The 24105-nt window shown below is 36.1% G+C and overlaps 1 protein-coding gene across 8 annotated transcripts in view; it reads left to right on the forward strand.

The window, feature by feature from the left end:
- Window positions 1-24105, forward strand: part of PTPRD (protein tyrosine phosphatase receptor type D) — a 2000866-nt gene that overhangs the window by 490238 nt on the left and 1486523 nt on the right. For all 8 annotated transcript variants that reach the window (XM_029201877.1, XM_029201881.1, XM_029201880.1 and 5 more), the window contains exon 3: window positions 991-1100. The gene's annotated coding sequence lies outside the window, so the exon portion shown is untranslated. The remainder of the gene's footprint in view (window positions 1-990; window positions 1101-24105) is intronic.

Raw genomic sequence — 24105 nt, forward strand, 5'->3', positions numbered from 1 at the left:
AGTTAGTGCCAAGAAGGTATAGCAAGAAGAAAGAGAGAGCCCTGGCAGGTAGATCAACCTGCTCAGCCCTGGTTCTGAGGGTTTGGCTAGGCAGTGAGCAGCAGAGGAAGGTCAGCAAATAGCAGGAGCCCCATCTTGAGATTAAGTTCAGGGTAAACTCCAGGTCCCGGGGAAGGGGTCAAAGGCAAAGCAAGTGCTGGCTGGACAAACAGCAACACGATTGGTATACTGCTATATCTCTTGGACGTTTCCTTAAACCTCCCGATTGTGCATTGGACTGGAGTATGGCTGAGAGCACTGGGAAGATTAGGTGGCTCTAATTGTGGGGACTGGAAGGTCCTAACACACCCCATTCACAAAGGCAACTCATCTCTGAGGTTTTAACGAAGGCTGTAATTTTATCAAGTAGTTGAAAGGTCTATTTTCATCTTGTGTTTCAAAGCAGCCACACCCTGGTGCATTTGAGGAAACATGAGTGTTCTTCGTCAATGTCTCTCAATTTGAAGAGTTTAAAATAGGGCAGGCATCAAACTGATGGAATTGCATTATTAAATTCTGTTTCCTACTGAGATTCCTTTTTGTGGTGGGGAAAAAAAAGGAATTCTGAAAATGAAATATTTTCAACATTAGCTTCTTTCTGGGGTTTAAAAATGTATTTTGACTTACAGTCTCTGAGGACAATGTATAGAAAATGGCTTCCTAAATTAACACATCAATTAAACCAAATGGTGAGTAATAACTGCACTAAAATAATCTTTTATAAGGAACATTTTATAGGAAATAAAATGTCCATGGTCCCTTTGACTCACACAGGTGCTATATTAATCACTGAGGTGTGAATTATAGAGGTGAAGAGTTTATACTTCTTTCCTTTGTGTTGAGCATTCTGATAAATGAGAGTCTAATGTGACAGGAAAAGATAACGCAATGAATATGTTATTATGCTGAAGGAACATGAAAAAATGTGACTGACACTGTATTTTGTTCCAGGTGGGAATAAAAAGCAAGCAGTTCCTGGCCCATGATAACTCTAGTTAAGGGTGTCTGACTGATGGCATGTTGGCACCAGCATTGAAGGAAGTGATGGGCTTCAGGTCCAGGTGAGTTCAGTTCTCCAAGACATAGTATGTGCATCTTTCGTACTCCTATATACACACAGTTCATAAAGTAACTCCACTGAGCCTTTTAAGATATCGGGCTATGGCATTTCTTTAAAAGATTATAGTAGTTGTAAAATTCTGTAGTGCTTTAAAGTCATTGGATATTCTTTCTTCTTTTTAACTTTAATAGAACAGGTAGTTAAGGATGGGTTTCTTTCTGAAATGAGGGTCAATGCCTGAAGTATAAGTAGAATAAAAGATAAAACTTCATATAGTACTTGGGGGTAAGGAGGGAAGGCTATTTCTATGTGACCTAAGTGGGAACACAGAGTTACATATTAAGCATTTCAAACTGACACATTGGTTCAGACCCTCCTTAATGGCAGGAACCTAAGGGCTGAGTTACCCTTAAGGACCCTGAATTTTGTCACTTGCGGAGTCATGTCATTAGAGCAGGCAGATAATCCAGTAATTCAAAAGAATCTTTGATTTCTGGTTTTCAAGAGATCAAAAGTAAAGGTCAAATACACCTTTTGTTGCACAGATTCTAATTAAAATCCTCCCTGAGTCTGTACCTTCATGAATTCATAAGCCAGAATGTATATATCACCTAGACACATGAATATAAAACTTATGTGGGTTGACTAGAGTAATACACTATAGTTTTCGGGGGTGGAATATATTTTATACAATTTAATTTAAAAAATTTATACTTTTTAAGATCTAGATACTAGGACCTATACACATCTTATTTTAATTTATATAGAATATCTGCCTTCCACAGATTCAAAGATTAGTAAAAAAGATAAGCCAATCCCAGAATAGTATGGTAAGTGCTATAAAAGATAGAAGAAACATGCAATAAATACTTAGTCTGTTTATCAAATATATTAATAAATAGCAATTCTATAGTGATTTAATGTAAGAAAATAATTATGGATGTATGAAAAGATTTAAAGGATATTTCTCAGTCTGTTGTAATATCAGTGAAAATAATGAAAAGCCCAAATACTTAATTGGATAGTATTTATCAAATAGATTTTTTTTCAAAGAGTGAAATTCTATAGATCTATTAAAACAGATAGTTTAGAAGAATATTTATGATATGGAAGAAGGAGCAGGTATACTTTTAAAATTGAAAAAGCGGATTAGACATTCTTTATAGATAACATTTGTGCGTTTATAGAGAAAATGACATACATGATTTTTATTCTATTTTTATTTTTAACACTTTTCTGATGTCTTCACAATGTATATTGATAGTCAGAAAATACAAAACTTAAAATAAATCATCCAAGTTTTTGATAAGAAAAAGTATTATAGAAAGTGGTCATGAAAAAATCATCACCATGTTTTCTAGAGATTAAAAAAAAAATGAGGTTACAAAACAGGATGGAAGTAAAATCCTGTATGTGTTTAAACATAATGGCATGTGTATATAGGTTATTATATGTATTAGTTCATAATAAGAAAAAAATACCTAACTTTTTTGTTTAAGTAAATGAGTTTTAGATAATGAAGACAATTGATTCCTATTTAATTAAATGTGTAAAGATGCCAAAGAAGGGATAAAATTTGAGTAGGGTTTTGAAGGCTAAATGTATGGAAATGTGCTTTCATTAGTATTGATAATAACTAAGTTTGACTAGTTGAAATGGATAAATGTACATATTATGCTCACTTACCTTATTCTAATTTTCATTTTGTAGAAAATTATCCCATAAATGCTACACATTGAATAAATTTGTATGTTAACATATTTGTTTAAAGTTAGCATTTAGTATATCAAATTGATTATTCTCTTTTATCATACACTTTGTAAATATCACTGCCTTTTAAAGTAATGCATCATTGTATAAGTAGTCACAACAAGAAAATATTTGTCAAATCTTTCAAAGTTACTTTCATTACCATGTTATTCAATTCTTAATTTTTCTGACTTCAGTGACGCATAAGTAAGTTGTACATTTATCTGAAAGTTGAAATAACTTTAATTTTTCATGTGAACATCTTAAAAAAAAAAAAAACAACTTTGTGAAGAATACTGGTAATGTTCTCTTTCAAACTTCCCTGTATCTATCTTCCCCATAGACTGTGTCTCTAGGTCCATCCTTTGCCCTTTTTATTCTTACTGCATATTCTGCTTGGGTGATCACACTGACACCCAAGGCTTCAATATACCCAAATGTATAACTCTATATGAACCCATACTCTACTGGGTCACTAGCTCAATATACCAAATGAATCACAGATAATCCTTTTCACCGATGTTTCTCACCTCGTTCCTTCAGATTCCTTTCTAATGGGATCTCCTCTTTTCACCCTCCCCAGTATCAAATCTGAAAAAGCAAAACCCTGCTTGAAAGGCAAGAGTATATGTGAAGGGCTGTCTAGATCGACTGAGTAGGCCTGACTGATCCCTAATAGACAGGAGAAGGGGCAAGTTTGTTTTTATCAACATAGGAAAAGGGAGAACAATTTTTACCACCAACGAATGTACTCTTCATTATTGATCTTCTGTGCTTCTATCCCCAATATGCACATTATAAATGTGTGAACTAACATTAAGTGGAAACTAGAAGAGGGGCAGAAAAACTCAATGGTGGTTGAGTTATCAACATATCAACATGGGTGTGGGGGACAGATATAGTATAAACTGACCTGGGTTCAAATATTTACCCTGCCATGAATGAGTTATGAAGCTCAGAGCATAACATTCTCTTTAAGCTTCTGAGGCTGAAATTATACGTTGTTATAAATTGTTCCCATTCTGTAAGTCAACTAATAGAATGTTTGTGGAAACCTTTTATAACTGTTTAAGCACTTTGCAGGTGTGAGCATTGATTGATTGCTACCAACTCTAAAATTATTTTACTTAGCAAAGCACACACAAATGCATATATGTATATATGTGTGTATACACACACACACACACATTATAAAGACTACTTCTACTTGTTCCTGTGCAAAATGTCTTTGCTTTTCAGTAAAGTATCTTTAAGTATTTGCAGAGAAAGTTCCCTCCTTCTCATTTTACTGTATATGGCCTGCCCATCAAATCAGCATGGTTCAATAGCTTAGGATGTGTTCTCTTTGACCTTTCATCACAAGGGGAATTCAACTCTGGACAAAAACCCAAGATAATGAGCTTCGCAACACCAAGCAACTGTCTTTTATGAAACCCACTCACAAAATAAATGTGGTACAAAAATTGAAGACACAGAATATTAAGATAACATTGATTCATTGATCTGGAAATTATTTCTAACTATATAATAATAATACTCCATGACTTGAAATTTAAGCTGTAGCTAACATAACGTAGCAACAAGAATTACTTAATATTCCCAACAACTGTAGTCATGTTGAATATTTTAGCAGTTGAAATTACATTTGTTGAAGTACTATAATGAGGATATTTTGCAAACTATAATAAAATACTGGAAATTTTCACAAGGTGAGAACTTTTTCATATGAATCAGTGTTCATTAGTCATTCATGAATATATATCATTCATGAATATATATCTAAGATAAATCAAGATATATGTTGATCACACTGAAACCACTGTCAGATAATGTGTAGTAAAATAATGTGTCAAATAATGTGTAGTAAAATTTGGGAGAATTAGATCACTGCAAACCAAAAGTCTCTACCAGGCTTATTCTCTGTCCTTTATTCACATTTCTCAAGAAAATGTGAGTTACATGAGAATATGTCAGAGCTGGGAAAAAAGACACTCAGTGATGGTTCTTAATAACCAAGAGTTGAAATGATTCACACAATTTTCAGCATCTACTATGGACATTGTATTTCCCTATACCTGTGGGGTATATAGACATCAATAAAGTATTTCTGCCTTCAAGTGACTATCCTCCAGGAAAGGAGATATGCTCTATATGCAGATAGTATTAAATATTATCTTATAATGCAGATACATACTATGTATAGTGAGCTAACTTATTAGTGTTAGATGCCAAAGATAATGAGCGATCAAGAGCAGATTGTTTGCCAGAAGACAGATACATTTTGACTTGTATTAAAACAACTGTGAAGACTTCTTGAAGCTATCTTGAATCTGATATAAAAAACAGGGATGATGCATATCAGGCATTGTACATGGAGGGAACAGTATCTGTATACATAACAAATAGGTAAGGACAGTTAGCAAGCCTTTTTTTTAATAAAGGGTAGTAGTATTGAAAAGGATGGTGATTGATTTTGGTGGACTTCAGTGTTAGCCCAAGATATTTATTTTTATGATCCTTCTCCAGTGATCTGTGGATTTTACATTGTGTTGGACGCCTATAACATCACAGATACAAACATTTTAATTTTTTTTCTAAGCTTAATTTGGAAATTATATTTTATACCCATGGAGCGTATCATTGTTATTACCAATCTGATGTTCATAGCAGTATTTAAATATCAGTTAATAAGCAAAATTGACCTCCAAAGTTTTATATTTTATATGCCATAACACTTTTTCTACAACACTCAATTACATGTGATTTTCTACAGTAAACATTAGTCTCAAGGTTACAAAGCAACAGTACTTGCAACTTTTAAAATTAATCTTGGAAAAAATGTTTCCTGTAATATACCATTCACACGAAGCAAATCGAACTCAAATTTGTGAGAAATGTTAATGTTTATTGTAATCTATACCTTTTCATGATAACATGTAGATAGTAATCTTTATCTTTCTAAACAAAGACTGGTGGGTTAAACCATAGTTTTGTCTTCTCAGAGCACTTGAGTCACTTTCTTAAACCTGTAAGAAATTAAGTCATTTTTTCCCCCATTTCCTGTTCTACTCATTCAGCATATATTTGTTGAAGTAAAGCATTTTCCTGAGTCCTAAGAGTCTTCTTTCATATTCTCTTTTATATATATATATTCCTGCCTATTCTCTTTTGAAACTCACTTTTTCCCCTTGGCCAATAAAAAAAAAAATCACTATTTTTCCTTTTTATCATATTGTTTCCATAGTAATTCTTCTAAGATGTGAGTAGTATCTTATAGTTACTGTTCCCCTAAAAAATGGTATTTTATTTATACTGAGTTTTTGAGGGCTTGACATGGTGGCAGAATATTACAGTATGTAGAAGTATGAGATAAGAGTTAGAAACATGAAACTGAAAAACTTAGAAGTTGGAGCCTGGTATTTAGATTTGAAATTTCTTCCCACTAGTAATCATTTAACATTAGAGTGAAACAGATGAAGATAAAAGCAAGAAAAAGGTGCTAGTATAAAATTGTTTTGAGACATGGATATTGGAAGACAGGAGGATAAAGATGAGTGAGAAGGAGTTATGTCAGATTATTAAGGAGAAGTAGGAAAGTTTAGAAGTTAAAAAAATCCAGGGGTCAGTGTCATCTACTAGATGGTGGAAAAATGATAAAAGCCCAGTAAACTCAGTATTTCTGTTTAATAAAAATGAAACAATTTTTAAAACAACATTTGAGATAAAATATAATTTTCTGGTTATCTAGAAAGGTAAATCAATCCTTTTCAAAGATCTCCTGTATATACCTCAGATACAGATACCTGATGTAAAGACCTCAGATACAGGGGGCTTCCCTGGTGGCGCAGTGGTTGAGAGTCCGCCTGCCGATGCAGGGACACGGGTTCGTGACCCGGTCCGGGAGGATCCCACGTGCTGCGGAGCGCCTGGGCCCGTGACCCATGGCCGCTGAGCCTGCGCGTCCGGAGCCTGTGCTCCGCAACGGGAGAGGCCACAACAGTGAGAGGCCCGCGTACTGCAAAAAAAAAAAAAAAAGACCTCAGATACAAAAACGTCAACAGTTGCCCTCCTTTCCCCTGAGATCAATGGCAGATGCTTGAGATGACAGACTATGCTGAAAACTCAGACCTTGAAAATAGTTGATATTAAATGTACACAATTTATCTCTTGTAGAGGGAAAGATGCAGATTCCTGTTTGATAAGGCAACGTTCTTTAATATTAATAAATGAGAAGAATTTTCTCACATAGAATAAGTGATCTTCAACAGTAAAATTTGTGATCATATCTTACATGTGTGATCGTCTAATTCTTTTTGTTGTAATCTGCTATAACAGTTAACACCATCTGTAATTTAGACTAATACATACTATTCTCTAAGGTCAGAGGTATTGGTAGTCAACGTTGGCTACTCAAATTACAGTAAACATTGGACCTGTGAAAACTCTGAAATTTTGTGGCTAACAGATAAATAGCATCTATTCAGGGTGGGTATTGAAAGCAGGGGCAGAATGTGATTCATTTTCAAATATTTTTAACAATGGAAACAAGTTATTTTACAAAACTTAGATATGTGGCATTCTTACCCTTGTACTAAAACCCACAAAACTTTAGCTTTCAAATTTGTCTTAGATCGTGAATCTTAATTTTTAAAGCAATTGTTTTTAGAAATGAGAAGGCAACAAGAACATTTTCTGGGTTCTTTGAAATTTCTTTTGCTAGGAGATGGTTTTCCTTTCAGAAGTATGTCACAACATCACAACACTGGACAATGTTTCTTTTTAAAACATCCACACAACTCAGGCAGGGAACAGACATCTCTGTGTAGTCTTCAGCGCACATTATTGTTGAAATGGTTGAAGCAGTTGTGGAGCTCTAAGACTTGTTCTTAATATTTTCTAAATAGGAAAGAAACTCATCATCTAGTAATCAGACAGTATTAAGAGGCTCATAACAGCAACAGAATCACATCTTCCTCCACACCTGTCTGTGCTGTAGTCACATTCAGTGGAAAGAATAAGGTTCAACTCTTACCTGTTTATTTTGGTAATCACCTTACTTATTTTCAGTTTATGTTTATATTGTTATCTTGACTTATCAAATCTAAACATAACCTATTAACTCCCTACTATGATACTTATAGAGGATTTAGGACAGCCATTGATCACAGGACTTAACTTTCCACTATACTCTCAATGTGTTAGATCAAATTGTTGTGTTGAACTCAGTATTCAATGTTTACTTTATTATGACTGTGTAAATACTGCTTTCAGGTTTACAGATTTTTAGCATAAGATCTTTGTTTTTCTTGAAGCTTATAAGATTACTAATGGGTTCAAATTTCAAGTTCACAAAATTATTAAAATATTTGTGAAATTCCATTATCTGGAGATTGATGGAAAGCTGGAGGAATACATTCTGTTCCCATCTATCTGGTTGTTCTCTATGCCTCCCTGTCCGTTTTTCTCTGAATTTCTCGTTCCTGGACTGCACTTACTATTCCTTCTTGATTGATTGAATCCCTCACTTCTCTTTTTTCCCCCCAGAAACACAACTTCTAATAGCTTCCCCCCCCAAAAAGGAAAAAAGTGTGAGAAGTACACATTTTGGATCCACACTTGTCTTCAGAGGGCTTACTTCCACCCTTCCATGTGATAGATATTTGAGTATATGCTTTAGTATCTGAGATGAAAATAATTCTTCCTCATGATTATGAAAATATCACTCTAATGCTAGTCTGTTCTCTTTTCATTTGTAGTGGCTTTTGTTTTTCTTTTCTCTTTGTAGGAACCTCTTATGATTATTAAAATTCGTGATGGTGTGCCTTGATATGGGATTAACTTCATTTTGGAAAGTGACTTCTGTGCTTAAAAAAAAAATTGTGTGCGATTTCTTTGATAGTTTCATCTTATCAGCTATATTTATATTATTAGTCAGCTATTGGACCTTCTGGATTACTCTTTTCCTGTCTTCAAATTTTTCAACTCTCTTTTTTCTTGGTTTCTCTATTCTGGGAGATTTCTTTGACTTTATCTTCTACCTTTCTGTTGATTTTTAGAAAATAGTTGGATGTGGAACAAAATTAAACATAAGGAAAGTTGTGGAAAAAATACAAGGAACACCTCAATACCTCTTACCTATAGTTAACATTTGCCTCATTTCTCAGTAATACAAACATACTATCTCTATGCTTTCTTTCTTAATCATTTGAGAGTAGGTTGTATATATCACTTTCCTTCACCTCTAAATACTCTAGTGTGTGTTTCTGAAGAACAAGGATGATCTCTCACATAATTAAAGTAGGGTCATCAGCTTCAGTAAATGTGTAATTGATAAAACACTTTGGAATACCAGCAGTGGAGTATATCAAAGTTATCAACTACTGTCAGCCAATTCTTCATAGTATTTTTTTTTCCTCCAGTATGGGATCCAGTCTGGAATCATGTATTGTATTTGGTTGTGTTAAAAGGTAAACTGAGGCATGTTAAAATTTTAACAGTTTATTTGAGGAAAAAAACTATATGCATTGGGCAGCACCAAACAGGAAGTGGTTAGCCATGCTCCATGGACGGAAGCCGGGGAGCGACTTGATAAAGGCAGATGCAAAGTAAGGAGATAATTGATTGGCCATTGCCTAAAGCCTGGTTGGCTGTTTGGTTGCCTTAGGTTTTGATTTTGTAATCTTAGAGGCATTTACAGGGTTGGATTGTGGTTTGCTTACATAGACCTTCATGGCATTAGAGCCACCTCAGTCTTATGGCCTTGTTGTAAAATTAATAGTTATCATGTTCTGCAGCCCCCTTCAGTTTAAAACATTGCCTCAGCCTTCCTTTCACGACAATGTTTTTTTTTTTTTTTTTGCGGTACGCGGGCCTCTCACTGTTGTGGCCTCTCCCGTTGCGGAGTACAGGCTCCGGACGCGCAGGCTCAGTGGCCATGGCTCACGGGCCCAGCTGCTCTGCGGCATGTGGGATCTTCCCGGACTGGGGCACGAACCCGTGTCCCCTGCATCGGCAGGCGGACTCTCAACCACTGCACCACCAGAGAAGCCCGACAATGTCTTTTTAAAGAATAGTCTCCCTTTAAGAAATGTTCTCATTTTTGGTTCATTGTGCCGTTTTTAAATTTTTTTACTTTTAATTTCCAATTTTGTGTTTTACTTACTACAGCATCCTGTCTTAGTTTTATTATCGTAGGACATGACCTATTCTTGTTCAGTACTGATGACACTGATTTTTTGGTGTGTGTTCTTAAACTTCTATGTTGTCTCTTTTTTTTTTTTAACATGTCTATTGGAGTATAATTGTTTTACAATGGTGTGTTAGTTTCTGCTGTATAACAAAGTGAATCAGCTATACATATATATATATATACCCATATCCCCTCCCTCTTGCATCTCCCTCCCTCCCACCCTCCCTATCCCACCCCTCTAGGTGGTCACAAAGCACCGAGCTGATCTCCCTGTGCCATGCCGCTGCTTCCTATTAGCTATCTATTTTACGTTTGGTAGTGTATATATGTCCATTCTACTCTCTCACTTTGTCACAGCTTACCCTTCCCCCTCCCCATATCCTCAAGTCCATTCTCTAGTAGGTCTGTGTCTTTATTCCAGTCTTACCCCTAGGTTCTTCATGACATTTTTTTTCTTAGATTCCATATATATGTGTTAGTATACGGTATTTGTCTTTCTTTTTCTGACTTACTTCACTCTGTATGACAGACTCTAGGTCCATCCACCTCACTACAAATGACTCAGTTTCGTTTCTGTTTATGGCTGAGTAATATTCCATTGTGTATATGTGCCACATCTTCTTTATCCATTCATCTGTCGATGGACACTTAGGTTGCTTCCATATCCTGGCTATTGTAAATAGAGCTGCAATGAACACTGTGCTACATGACTCTTTTTGAATTATGGTTCTCTCAGAGTATATGCCCAGTGGTGGGATTGCTGGGTTGTATGGTATTTCTATTTTTAGTTTTTTGAGGAACCTCCATACTGTTCTCCATAGTGGCTGTATCAATTTACATTCCCACCAACGGTGCAAGAGGGTTCCCTTTTCTCTGCACCCTCTCCAGCATTTATTGTTTCTAGATTTTTTGATGATGGCCATTCTGACTGGTGTGATGTGATACCTATTTGCAGTTTTGATTTGCATTCCTCTAATGATTAGTGATGTTGAGCATCCTTTCATGTGTTCGTTGGCAATCTGTATATCTTCTTTGGAGAAATGTCTATTTAGGTCTTATGCCCATTTTTGGATTGGGTTGTGTTTTTGATATTGAGCTGCATAGCTGCTTGTATATTTTGGAGATTAGTCCTTTGACAGTTGCTTTGTTTGCAAATATTTTCTCCCATTCTGAGGGTTGTCTTTTCGTCTTGTTTATGGTTTCCTTTGCTGTGCAAAAGCTTTTCAGTTTCATTAGCTCCTGTAAGTTTATTTTTGTTTTTATTTCCATTTCTCTAGGATGTGGGTCAAAAAGGATCTTGCTGTGATTTATGTCATGGAGTGTTATGCCTGTGTTTTCCTCTAAGAGTTTCAAAGTGTCTGGCCTTACATTTAGGTCTTTAATCCATTTTGAGTTTATTTTTGTGTATAGTGTTAGGGAGTGTTCTAATTTCATTCTTTTACATGTAGCTGCCAGGTTTCCCAGCACTGCTTATTGAAGAGACAGTCTTTTCTCCATTGTATATTGTTGCCTCCTTTACCAAAGATAAGGTGACCATATGTGCGTGGGTTTATCTCTGGGCTTTCTATCCTGTTCCATTGATCTATCTTTCTGTTTTTGTGCCAGTACCATACTGTCTTGATTACTGTAGCTTTGTAGTATAGTCTGAAGTCCGGGAGCCTGATTCCTCCTTCTTTGGTTTTCTTTCTCAAGATTGCTTTGGGGTCTTTTGTGTTTACATACAAATTGTGAAATTTTTTGTTCTAGTTCTGTGAAAAATGCCATTGGTAGTTTGATAGGGATTGTGTTGAATCTGTAGGTTGCTTTGGGTACTATAGTCATTTTCACAATATTGATTCTTCCAATCCAAGAACATGGTATATCTCTCCGCATGTTTGTATCGTCTTTTAATTTCTTTCATCAGTGTCTTATAGTTCTCTGCATACAGGTGTTTTGTCTCCTTATGTAGGTTTATTCGTAGGTATTTTACTCTTTTGGTTGCAATGGTAAATGAGAGTATGTCCTCAATTTCTCTTCAGATTTCTCATCATTAGTGGATAGGAATGCAAGAGATTTTTGTGCATTAATTTTGTATCCTGCTACTTTACCATATTCATTGATAAGCTCTAGTAATTTTCTGGTAGCATCTTTAGGATTCTCTATGTAGAGCATCATGCCATCTGCAAAGAGTGAGTTTTACTTCTTTTCTGATTTGGATTCCTTTAATTCCTTTTTCTTGTCTGATTGCTGTGGCTAAAACTTCCAAAACTATGTTGAATAAGAGTGGTGAGAGTGGGCAACCTTGTATTGTTCCTGATTTTAGTTGAAATGGTTTCAGTTTTTCACCATTGAGAATGATGTTGGCTGTGGGTTTGTCATATATGGCCTTTATTATGTTGAGGTAAGTTCCCTCTATGCCTACTTTCTGGAGGTTTTTTGTTTTTGTTTTTTTATCATAAATGGGTGTTGAATTTTGTCAAAAGCTTTTTCTGCATCTGTTGAGATGATCATATGGTTTTTCTCCTTCAATTTGTTAATATGGTGTATCACATTGATTATGCATATGTTGAAGAATCCTTGCATTCCTGGGATAAACCCCACTTGATCATGGTGTATGATCCTTTTAATGTGCTGTTGGATTCTGTGTGCTAGTATTTTGTTGAGGATTTTTGCATCTATGTTCATCAGTGATATTGGCCTGTAGTTTTCTTTCTTTGTGACATCTTTGTCTGGTTTTGGTACCAGGGTGATGGTGGCCTCCTAGAATGAGGCCTCTGCTGTATTTTCGAACTGTTTGAGAAAGATAGGTGTTAGCTCTTCTCTAAATGTTTGACAGGATTCACCTGTGAGGCCATCTGGTCCTGGGCTTTTGTTGTTGGAAGATTTTTAATCACAGTTTCAATTTCAGTACTTGTGATTGGTCTGTTCATATTTTCTATTTCTTCCTGATTCAGTCTTGGAAGGTTGTGCTTTTCTAAGAATTTGTCCGTTTCTTCCAGGTTGTCCATTTTATTGGCGTATAGTTGCTTGTAGTAATCTCTCATGATCCTTTGTATTTCTGCAGTGTCAGTTGTTACTTCTCGTTTTTCATTTCTAATTCTATTGATTTGAGTCTTCTCCCTTTTTTTCTTGATGTGTCTGGCTAAGCGTTTATCAATTCTGTTTATCTTCTCAAAGAACCAGCTTTTAGTTTTATTGGTCTTTGCTTTTGTTTCCATCATTTCTTTTTCATTTATTTCTCATATGATATTTATGATTCTCTCCTGCTAACTATGGAGTTTTGTTTTTTCTTGTTTGATTTTTCTCTAATTGCTTTAGGTGTAAGGTTAGGTTGTTTGAGATGTTTCTTGTTTCTTTAGGTAGGATTGTATTGCTACAACTTCCCTTTTAGAAATGTGTTTTCTACATCCCATAGGTTTTGGGTCGTCATGTTTTCATTGTCATTTGTTCCTAGGTATTTTCTGATTTCCTCTTTGATTTCTCCAGTAATCTCTTGGTTATTTAATAGTGTAATGTTTAGCCTCCACCTGTTTGTATTATTTTACAGATTTTTTCCTGTAATTGATATCTAGTCTCATAGTGTTGTGGTCAGAAAAGATACTTGATACGATTTCAATTTTCTTAGATTTACCAGTGCTTGATTTGTGACCCAAGATATGATCTATCCTGGAGAATGTTCCATGAGCACTTGAGAAGAAAGTGTATTCTGTTGTTTTTGGATGGAATGTCCTATAAATATCAATTAAGTCCATCTTGTTTAATGTGGCATTTAAAGCTTCTGTTTCCTTATTTATTTTCATTTTGGATGATCTGCCCATAGGTGAAAGTGGGGTGTTGGAGTCCCCTGCTATGATTGTGTTACTGCTGATATCCCCTTTTATGGCTGTTAGCCTTTGCCTTATGTATTGAGGTGCTCCTATGTTGGGTGCCTAAATATTTACCATTGTTATATCTTCTTGGATGGATCCCTTGATCATTATGTAGTGTTCTTCTTTGTCTCTTGTAATAGTCTTTATTTTAAAGTCTATTTTGTCTGTTATGAGAATTGCTACTCCAGCTTTCATTTGATTTCCATATGCATGGAATATCTTTTTCCCTCCCCTCAATTTCAGTCTGTATGTGTCCCTAGGTCTGAAGTGGGTCTCTTGTAGACGGCGTATATATGGGTCTGGTTTCTATATTCATTCAGCCAGTCTTTTTCTTTGGGTTGGAGCATTTAATCCATTTATGTTTAAGCTATATTGATATGTATGTTCCTATTACCATTTTCTTAATTGTTTTGGGTTTGTTATTGTAAGTCTTCTTCTCTTCTGTTTCCTGCCTAGAGATGTTCCTTTAGCATTTGTTTTGGAGCTGGTTTGGTGGTGCTGAATTCTCTTAGCTTTTGCTTGTCTGTAAAGGTTTTAATTTCTCTGTCGAATCTGAATAAGATCCTTGTTGGGTAGAGTAATCTTGGTTGTAGGTTTTTCCCTTTCATCACTTTAAATATGTCCTGCCACTCCCTTCTGGCTTGCAGAGTTTGTACTGAAACATCAGCTGTTAACGTTATGGGGATTCCTTTTATGTTAATTGCTGCTTTTCCCTTGCTGCTTTTAATATTTTTTCTTTGTATTTATTTTTTGATAGTTTGATTAATATGTTTCTTGGCATGCTTCTCCTTGCATTTACCCTGTATGGGACTCTCTGTGCTTCCTGGATTTGATTGACTATTTCCTTTCCTATATTAGAGAAGTTTTCAACTATAATCTTATCAAATATTTTCTCAGTCCCTTTTTTTTTCTCTTCTTCTTCTGGGACCCCTATAATTTGAATGTTTGTGCATTTAATGTTGTCCCAGAAGTCTCTGAGATTGTTCTCTATTCTTTTCATTCTTTTTTCTTTATTCTGCTCTGCTGTAGTTATTTCCACTATTTTATCTTCCAGGTCACTTAATCTGTTCTTCTGCCTCAGTTATTCTGCCATTGATTCCTTCTAGAGAATTTTTAATTTCATTTATTGTGTTGTTCATCAGTGTTTGTTTGCTCTTTAGTTTTTCTAGCTCCTTGTGAAACGTTTCTTATATTATCTCCATTGTATTTCCAAGATTTTGGATCATCTTTACTATCATTCCTCTGCATTCTTTTTCAGGTAGACTCCCTATTTCCTCTTCATTTGTTTGGTCTGGTGGGTTTTTACCTTGCTCTTCATCTGCTGTGTGTTTTTCTGTCTTCTCATTTTGCTTAACTTACTGTGTTGGGCGTCTCCTTTTCGCAGCCTGCAGGTTTGTAGTTCCCATTGTTTTTCATGTGTGATCGCAGTGGGTAAGGTTGGTTCAGTGGGTTGTAGAGGGGACTGGTGCTTGTGTTCTGGTGGATGAGGTTGTATCTTGTCTTTCTGGTGGGCAGGACCATGTCTGGTGGTGTGTTTTGGAGTGTCTGTGAACTTAGTATGATTTTAGGCAGCCTCTCTGCTAATGGGTGGGTTTCTGTTCCTGTCTTGTTAGTAGTTTGGCATAGTGTGTCCAGCACTCTAGCTTGTTGGTCATTGAATGGAGCTGGGTCTTAGCGTTGAGATGGAGATCTCCGGGAGAGCTTTTGCCATTTGATAATATGTGGGGCCGGGAGTTCTCTGGTGGACCAATGTCCTGAACTCGGCTCTCCCACCTCAGAGTCTTAGGCGTGGCACCCAGCCAGAGCACCAAGACCCTGTCAGCCACACAGCTTGGAACACCACACTCCAGAGGTCCTCCTTTCCACCGATTTTGTCTCTCTCTTATCTCAGTGTTTTTTGTTGTTACTATAAGTCTTAGCTGAAGGTCCCAATCATGTTGCTGTTTGCCCTAATGATTGACATTTTCTTTGCCATTTACATATTAGAGAGGGGTTTTAGAGTAGGAGCTGGGGTAATACAGTTTGACTGCTCTTCTAGAAACAAAGGGGAAGGGGATTCCAGGCTCTTTGATTAGGCATATCAACTTGAAATAACGGTTCTGTTTAAAGTGTACCAGGCTTGTTTGCTCCAAGGAAAAATCTTACAGTACCAGGTTTCTGGATGGGGCGTGCTGAGGAATGGGGAGTATTTGCCACCTGTGGAGGATGAGAGCAATCACTTTACAGTCTTAGGACTTTTTTTTTCCTCGAACTGCACCTCACCCCTGCCTTCCATGGCCTTCACTTCTTCCAAATACAGGGTTGTGGGTGGCTTCAGGGGTGGTAAGCTGACTTGTGTGTACTCCACACTCTTGGCACATAAGGCAGTACCTTCTCAGTTCGGCCACATTGATCATCATTTCTCTGCTTCCTGTTCTCAATGATTTGAAATACAACACAGTGATTACTGGTATGACTCTGAAACCAGACTGCCTGGATTTGAATCCTAGCTTTACCACTTAATGAAAATTTGATCAGCAAGGTACTTGATGTTTCTGTGCCTCTATTTTCTCATTTGTAAAATGAAGTTAATGATAGGGATGTTACAGATACCAAATGAGGTAGAACAGTGCCTGGCTCTCACACTGTCAGCTGCCATCAACCATGCTGCTATTGCCCTGTCTTCTATTTTTATCTCTACTATAAGTTGATTAGTATTCCCCCTGTAAGCTGATTTTTTTTTTGTAAGTTGATTTTTAAAAACAGTTATTTTGCTCTCATTTGCCTGATGTTTGAGAAGAAGTTGTTAATGCCTGTGGTCAAATCATCAGGTTTTTAAAACAATATTAAGGCTTCTAAATTTATTATTCTCATTCCCCTGCCATTTTTTTTTCCTGAGCAATAACATATTTGTGTGATGAGATCTCTTTTAGCACACTCCTTCATTTCATCTTAAAAACAAAGAATGGTAACTTTTAAGACACAGGTTAATTACAGGATTTTTTTTCACCTCTATGAAAAATACCCTGTTTTCTAAAATATTTTCTTAGAATTAAATGTGCAAAGTGCCAAACTCTTAAGTCATTGATTATTTGGGGACATTACTCTTTGCAATGTACTCTTTGAGAATTTAATACAAGATGATTTAATGAGACATTCCCAATTAATATTATAATACAAAACTTTACAAAAGTTTTATTTTGCTATCTGCAAACTATTAACCAGGCAATAGAATCACTATCTTCTGTGCAAGATATTTATGTTATAGAAATTCAGTTATTTAAATATTTCTAAAAAGGGAGTTGAGAGCAGCACTTTTGAAAAGCAGTTAATAATGAACAGACATCAAGGAAACTATCATTATAACAGCAAAGTGCTTTGCAACTCCAATAACTTAAGTGGGGCAGAAGCAGGCCATTAAATATAATTAAAAGCCGTCAAAAATAAACTGAGAAATGGAACTGTAAAAGGCTGTCCTTTGCCAGGAGCTGAAGGCAAAAAAAGCAAGAGAGAACCTTGAAAGAAGCAATGAATTGATAAGCCTTACTGCCTGCAGCTTGTAATGTGCTCTGTTAGATTTTAGTAACAGTTAAAGTAGATTAATAGCGCAATCACTGAGTATCTTAAATTCTTCTCTGTTGTTCCCCGATTATAGGCTCCCATGATAGACGGAACCCTGAGTGGGTCAAAATTTCAATTCATTTCTCTGCTCAGTCACTTTTTAAGTAATGCTGGCATCTACACTTGTTGGACACCAGCATTCTCTGTGATGTTTTAAAAGCAGAAATAAATTTAGTTATTGACATAACTGTAGCCCTCATTTCCAAGGAGGCTTCATTCCTCTTTATTCAACAGACGAAGAAATCCCTTGGAACGTGAGCAATTGATATCTTTCTCCCACTAGGGGCTACCATGGTGAAGTGGATGATAGAAGATTACGAATTTATTGTGCCTCTTAAACGCTCAGATTAATGTGAATCTGCAGAAACAGTACCACAAGGACAAAAACAATTTGCCCTCGATCATTTTATTTTTATAATATTCTTTAATGAAGCTAAAGCCTCCCTGCTGTGATCTTATGTTTTTCAACATCAGGGAGAAATAGATTCCTCTGAATTGTAAAAAAGCTCCTGAAACAGGGATATTGAAATAGAGGATCAATTACTTCTTTTGCGGTAATTCTGAACTTGAAATGGCTACAGCACTGCCTGTGTAGACAAGGAGACAAACGAGCATATTGAAAAGCTGTACACAAAAGTATCAGAAAAAGCTGAGATAAACTGTTTTGTTTTCTAATATTTTATGATTATAGTGTCCCTTTAAAAAGCCAGTGCTAAAGATTCTGTTGTAACAGAAGCAAACAAAAACTGAAAATTCTGTCCCCAATTTAAATGTGAAAAATTTAAATATGTTTAACAATCCTTCTGAAATTTGCTAACATCACTGCTTGTGGGTTTCATTTTACTCATTTTAACCTGAAGAAGGATCTTTGATTAGGCTGGGAGCTTAGAGGTCCCGCAGAGGATGGAGACAGATAAGAGAATAGATGTTATGAATGTAACAGATTATTGCATTTATGAAATACTCTAATTTGTGAAGTGATTCATATCCATTATACCATTCAATCCTGGCAGCAACCCTAAGAAGACATGAGCTCAAACAGGCATTGATACCTTACAAACATCACAGTAAGGAAGACTGAGGCTTGGACAGGTTAGATGATGAGCAACAGGTCCTGCAACTTCCTTACTTGCAGCTGGCACCTGGACCACCTGGAACTAAGTAATAGCTCGGTACTTTGTCTTTCCCTTTAGGTTTGGCAAGAACTCCCAACTTGCAAAATGCAAATCATTTTGCTATAGTAAAGTCAGTGTTATCAGAGTGTATAATTTACCTTTTCATCTGCCACATTCAGGCAGGAACTTCCCATTTGGCCTGATAGTGGACTCACACGGATCAATGGGCTTTTAGAGAATGGAAGCTCTGAAGTATACTTTATTTGAATGATTGTTCTGCAGCACATGCAGGGCTCCACAGCAGTCTAAAATGTTGGAAACTGAGATAGCTGGTGAGGGGGCTGTCTGAGACCCTTCTTCAGAAAAGGGCACACAAATTGAATGCTTCATTCTTTGCTGAGCAGGGACTTTCCCACTTGAAGGGCAATTGGGGTGGAACTCTGGCAACACCACCATCAATCACCCTGTTCCAATGAGATTGATTTAAAGAGACTGCTGAGGGCCAGGATGATAGAGTCCTGAAACTACTTAGAAGGAAGAGAAACGGACTTTAAAGATGTGGATCGCAAGAGAATGGAATAAGTGGAATTAAGGAGAATGAAAGAGTAAGAAAAAGGTGATAGGAGATCTGTGTGAGGAGCAAAAGTACTGGGAAATTAGAAATAAAAATTAGTTAAAATTCAAATAAGTTTATTCATACTCAGATTAATGACAATATTTGATTTATATATTTGTAGCTTTTTCTAGAACTCTTCAATTGTTTCACATAAACCAATGAAAGGCTGCCAGATAACTTTCTATCTCAACATCAATATTAGTATCATTTGTAACAAGAAAAAACAGTGGCATTCACTGTGTTGTGACTATGTGCCGGACACTTTTCTAACAACTTGAAATGTATTAACTATATGTATATTTATAACATATAAACTATTAATCCTGTTTTAAATATCAAGATAATAGTGCGTAGCAAATTTAAGGAGCTTGCTTGCCCATGAAAACTGCAAAGCTAAGTGGCAAAGTCAGGGACATTAGCTCTACAGCCTTCACCCCTTACACTTTCCAGGCCATTCCCTAGAATAATAATCTGCATGCTCATTAGAACAGCTTTGCTATTTGCTTTTGAAAAATAACACTTTCCAAACACAAGAATTTATGTGATATTTAAACTACGATGATATTGCTTGAATGTTCCCGGGATGATTTGGGTTGGGACAAAATCCATTTCGCTTTGAGATTGTGGCAAGAAAACAAAATTTGTATTTTTAATATTGATTCTAATTCCTTATGAAATACAATAGCTAATAGCACTGTATGACCTTATATAAAAATGATTGCCATGATGCGTGGAGGTGCTGTCACACTACCTTTAAACATGAACTTGAGTTAAAACCACCTACTAAAACATCGTTTTTAGCATAATAGAATCTGTTATAAACTATCCCATTACTGAAATTAACTTAGATCAACTGTGTGTATCTGTGTGTGCAGGCACACACAGTTGATCTTCATTTCATGTTTGTGAATTTGGCTACTGCCTAAAATTTATTGGTAACCCCCAAATCAATGCTTATAGAATGTTGTGGTTGTTCACAGACATTCACAGAGCAGTAAAAATTTGAGTTGCCTTCCCCCGACGCCTTCCCAGCTAAGGCGTAATGAGGTGGTGCTTTGGCTTCTTGTTTGACATTCATATTAATAAACAAGTGTCCTTTTCATGGTTTACCTAGTGTTACATTTTTTGAAATGTTTGCATTGTGTGAGGTTTTTATGGTGTTCTTACCATTTTAAATGGCCTCCAATCGTAGTGTTGAAGTGTTGTCAGTGTTCCTAGGTGCAAGATAACATTTGCTTTGTGGAGAAAATGTGTGTCAGATAAATTTCATTCAGACATGAATTATAATTTAGTTTGGGTATATATTTAATATTAGTGAATTAATGATACATGTTAAGTCAGTTATCTTTAAACAGAAATACACTTAAAGTTGTGCATGGATTTAACTGTTTATTCCCATTTTATAGATGATAAAGGGAGGCTTAGAAAGGCTAGACAATTTGTTCAAGCCCCTCTAACAAACACTGAGTGGCAGAGCCAAGATTTAAACCCTAGGCTATCTGAAACCCATGATCTTAGCACAGCATAAGCTGCCATACTGTTATGTAAACCACTCTTTTCAGTAACAGTATATTGTAAACATATTTCTGTGTCTTCTAGAGTATATGAAATTCTTAATGGTCTTATAAAAATCCATTGCATGGGTTCATTGAAATGTTTTCACTAGTCTCCCTTATTTAAGTGTTTGTGTTGTTTCTAACTTTTCTTTATTAGAAACAATGTTCTACTAAAGAAACTTTCACAAACACCTTTATTAATATGTCCCCTTATTTGCTCAGGATAAATTCCAAGAAGTAGAAGTGGAATTGCTAGACCGAAGTCTATATATCTCTTACCCTGTCCAGTTGCCCTCCAGGCAAATATGCTGGTTTACACTCCCACTAAAACTCCGTATATGTCCCTCTCCCCACACTTTTTGTAGTTCTGGACATAAATTTCTTTTCCGTCTTTATCAGTTACATACAGTTCTAATTTTTAAGAAATAAAAATTTTAATCTGTGTTTACTCTAAAATTTCAAGAGCTTTCACAGAAATTATATAGCTGAGGGAAGAATTCCTGGAAATGGTGTTTCAGAATGAGACTTGCCATTTTTTAGAGTGTTTTTTGTTTTTTTTTTTTTTACTAGCACTGCAATAAATCCAAGTATTGTAAAATCAGTAATTTTTATTTCCACCAGTTAGTCGTTCACACTAACAAAAGTGTATCCTTCTTTGGCTTATTAAATGTCCAATCTCTTAAAGTTAACAAAGTTAGACTGATTAAACAATTTTTCTTAAGTGATATCTTTCAATGCTAGAATATAGAAGGAAATATTAAAAACATTTAGAAGTCACTTAGATTCTAAAGTAAATTGAATTACTCTAGTAATATTCTGAATCTCATGGAAGACAGTGAGAGGAAAGAAAAAGAATGAACTGACTAGGATGACTGAATCAAACAGGGCTGGATCAACCTTGGCTACCAATGAGCATGTACTTCCAAGAGAAGGAATCCCAAATGAATTGATTCTCATGTTTGCCTGGCTATCCTAATGTTGCTGCTTGCCATTATTGCTATGCTCTGTTCCCTTCCATCTAATGTGTAACACAAGTCCAATGGCCCTTTTATTGCTTGGAGTGAATTGATATGCTTGTCATGCACAACTTTATCTTCATTCCTGTTCAGGCAGAGAGATATACAGACAATAGACAACATTTGAAGTTTTAAAATCATTTGGTAACCATATTTTTAAAAAAATACCATGCTATTCATTTTTTCTTACAATTTTAAAAGTAACTGTATAGTTTGAAAAATCTCAAAAGGGAAGAAGGAGAACTGTTTTCCTCTACTACTGTCTTTCATTCCCTGAATTCTATGCTCTGAGGTAAACATGTTTTCTAGGTAAACACATCCTTTTAGAGAGAGTCTATTACAAAAACGTATGTGTACAATGGTGCAATTTTTTAAACGTTATAATTGTTGCATTCTGTGCTCATTGTTCTGTGTCTGTATTTTGCATCTCTGAAGAAAAAGTGGAGGTTGGCCCTTGATGTGATTAAAAGTAATAGAATGGCCACAGGTAACATTTGATAATTGACAGTGGCTTTGTGTCAGGCACTGTCTAAGCTTTATACAAGATTACTTCTCATAACTCTCCTAAAATACTATTACTTCCTTCTATATAAATGAAACAGCAGCCTGAAGAAATTAAACAAGCTGTTGAAGCTCACCTAACCTAGTAATGGAAAAGCCAGGCTTAAACATAGGCCGTTGGATTCCAGAGTCCATTCTCCTATCCATCATTCTTGAACTTTACAGGACTATTAAGTGGAGGGTTGTTGAATTAGGTAAATATAATCTTTAGTAATAACTGTGTAAATTGATTTTAGAACAAAGGGGGAACTTTAGAAGAAGGTAAATGTACAGATGGATTTTTCTGTTTTTTTTTATTGACTGAAAGAAAAGGCATTTAGGGACTCTGATGCAGCTCTAGAGCACTATTTCCACGTTTTAAATTTTTATATTTTAACCTTTTTGATCTTTATATCATGACTGAAATAAGCTGGGGCGGCAGGAAGCGGAGACAGTGACAGGCGAGAGAACACATTCTCACTCACGGAAGAGGGTGGATATGGAGTGGAAAGATATAAAAGTGACTGGCGAGTTAATTAGGAGTTCTGAGGAAGCTAATTAACTTGCTCCTAATGGTGAAGAGCTTTGGTGGAGCAGCCATCCACAGAGGGAGCAGGCCCATGTGATGTTCATTTGCAAGACTCTGGGTTGTGCAAAGCAGCAAATTGATACAGGGAAGAGAAAAGGTAGCAGGACAGAGAAGATTGCGGTTAGCTAGTGACTGCCAATTATCAAAGTATGAAAAATCGAGTATTCACCTTTGTGTTCTCTCTCAAAACTGTTTATTACATATCTTGGAATTAGGGATTAGAAAACAAAAATCTATATTAAAATGACATTTTTATAGAAAGAACCTGAAGTAGACTTAGCTATGCCATCTCCACAGCCACAACTGGGGTAGTCTAACCTTTTGACCTAACTAGCCAGTCCCATGTCGCCATCTGGTGGCATCTATTGTAATTCCAGGTGTAGGGCCTTTAAAAATACTCAGTCTTTGTAAAAGGATGTGATTTTCAAACCAAACCTACAAAACGAAAAATGGCAGAGAGGCTGGAATAGGTTCAGCAGTGGAGGTAAACATGAGTAATGGCAAACTCTGCCAACATTCTACTTGTGGATGACCTATTTGAATTCTAGAACTTTGACCTATTTGAATTCTAGCTTTTGAGAGGGAAAAAATTGCCCTGGATAGTTCTCTTAAAAGACATTATATTTCTATAAGCATAAAGAATACAGGGCAAAACAAGTCCGTCTTAGGAAAGCCAGGTTGTATAATGTATTGCTAGTGCCTTGGGGGTATGAATGATGTCTTTGGTTTAATTTCTGATTTCCAAATGTGAACCACATAACACACATTTGAGAGTGTGATAAAAGCAATGGGAATATCTAGGCACGTATACATAGAAATACCTAGACCCTGCTCTGTACCTTATAAACCGGAGAACTGGCTAAAGGTGAAGAAGTGTTTAATTCAAGTTTGGGGATGTTCCAAAGTAAGACGGGCAGAAAAAAGAGTGAAGGAATCCAGAACCCTGGAAAATATACCTCTGGTAGGACTGGATGTGGAGCTCTCACAGGGGTGAGAAAGAAGTGAAACCAGAATGGTCTGATGGACTTGAACATGGGTGACTGCTATGACATTGTAGATGAGGACTCACAGGCATGAGAAGGGTAGCAGGGTTAAGTGATCCTTCGAAGGAGGGTTTGAGAGATCTGCCATCTTAGAGGAAAACTTAGCAATACGGCCCAAGGCACGGCCAATTTTTGAGAAGTTCAT

Source organism: Monodon monoceros, unplaced genomic scaffold (genome assembly GCF_005190385.1).
Source record: "Monodon monoceros isolate NGI ecotype Baffin Bay Population unplaced genomic scaffold, NGI_Narwhal_1 Super_Scaffold_5, whole genome shotgun sequence".
Classification (NCBI taxonomy): Eukaryota; Metazoa; Chordata; class Mammalia; order Artiodactyla; family Monodontidae; genus Monodon; species Monodon monoceros.